The sequence below is a fragment of the Acanthaster planci genome, linkage group LG05, assembly GCF_054643075.1.
Source record: "Acanthaster planci isolate LZ-2023a linkage group LG05, COTS_SCS, whole genome shotgun sequence".
Classification (NCBI taxonomy): Eukaryota; Metazoa; Echinodermata; class Asteroidea; order Valvatida; family Acanthasteridae; genus Acanthaster; species Acanthaster planci.
The window spans coordinates 19,796,868-19,798,354 of record NC_141781.1 but is presented as its reverse complement, the minus strand read 5'-3'; the positions used below and the strand labels follow the sequence as shown (position 1 = coordinate 19,798,354).

The 1,487-nt window shown below is 40.6% G+C and overlaps 1 non-coding gene across 1 annotated transcript; it reads right to left on the bottom strand.

Annotated features, from left to right (window-relative positions):
- Positions 1 to 231: 231 nt before the first annotated feature.
- On the bottom strand, positions 232 to 304 carry Trnam-cau (transfer RNA methionine (anticodon CAU)). The gene has a single exon. It is a non-coding gene; the product is annotated as a tRNA-Met (tRNA).
- Positions 305 to 1,487: the final 1,183 nt, after the last annotated feature.

Here is a 1,487-nt window from a genome sequence, read left to right as displayed (position 1 = left end):
CATAAAGGGGACAGATAGAGTTATTTTGTTACTGAACCTATGAAAATCTAAACACCCCAACAAAAATCAATAAAGAAATATGCACAGACACAAAATATAAAAGGAAGTGTTTTACAATATATTTTGTTTTCAAAGTGATTCCTTTTTTCTAAATTTTTATGTTACAGTCTCACTGGAGGAACATTTTGTGAATTAAGCAGCTTGAGTTTATCCCGCCTGCACAAAAAACAGTGCCCCGTGTGAGGCTCGAACTCACGACCTTCAGATTATGAGACTGACGCGCTGCCGACTGCGCCAACGAGGCATAATGCTTATCGTTGGCGAATATACTGCAAGCTCTGAACTACTGAGGGGGAATAAAGGTATTATGAAACATTTCCTCCGCTTCTTGCTGTTTCTCCAAAGGAAATTCCTCAAATGTCATGGCATGTCATGACAAGTTTGATTCTTTGAGGGGAAAGGCTCAGGAATGCCAATAAATTCTCGGGATAAAAATTGGCATGCATGAAGGGTTGTAACGTTGGACCACAGTTCTTTACAGTTTCACACACTGATTTCAAGGGGAGCAAAACCGAAATTAAAAGACGTGATGAAAAACAAAACAGGAACGTGATGCAAACTCACTCAAAGCCAAAACTCACAATCACACGCACATACTTTTCAGGAAAACTAATAGCGAACTAATCCTTCATCTCAACTCGTACAATGAAAGCAATCTACAAAATCTGTCCTAAAGAATACCTGGCTTGCGGACAGCCACGGCAGCAAGTTAATTACTCTCCAATGGCATTATGTTCCTAGCAGGGAGGTGTTTTGATAACATTTGCGAATCGTGTCAGCACGATTTATCCAGCGGATTACAACAAAAAATCAACAGGGTTGTATTTTCTCCTTTTGATATCTACCGCTGACTCGTGGTCTGTAAATTTGACAATTCAAATTCCGCCTGTCCTAGCAGAGAATGTAATCAATGTCCATTCCAGGTTGTTCTTTGGGTTTTAGTGACGGTGCTCGTATATGATTAAATGCCATTCCGGGCGTCATGACGTCGGCTTGTCAAGTTTTGCCCCGTTGCCTCGTGCACTTGAAATTTAAATTGGAATTGTTTTTCGTGTTTGGTATTTCCCTTTCCATTATTACCAGCCACTCTCAAAACAAGCAGTTGATAATAAACAGTGCAGAAACAAAATTGGCCTCAACGCAGGGGAAACGATCATTTTGCTGCGGCAGTCGACCATCTACAGGCAGTCTGTCTCGTGACCAGGCTAGGAAGTCTCTTTGCCAGAAGTGATTCATTGAGATGGCCCGTAAAATGAAAACAAGTTTGGCATTTTGACAGAATCAAAATGATCACATCAACACGAATGGTTACAACAAGACTGGCAATGACATAAACTCCATTGTTATATCTTGTCGCACAATTCTCTATGAAGTGGATAATGTTGTGACTTTTGCAGAAGTATATCGATCTGAGGAAGGCGAATATG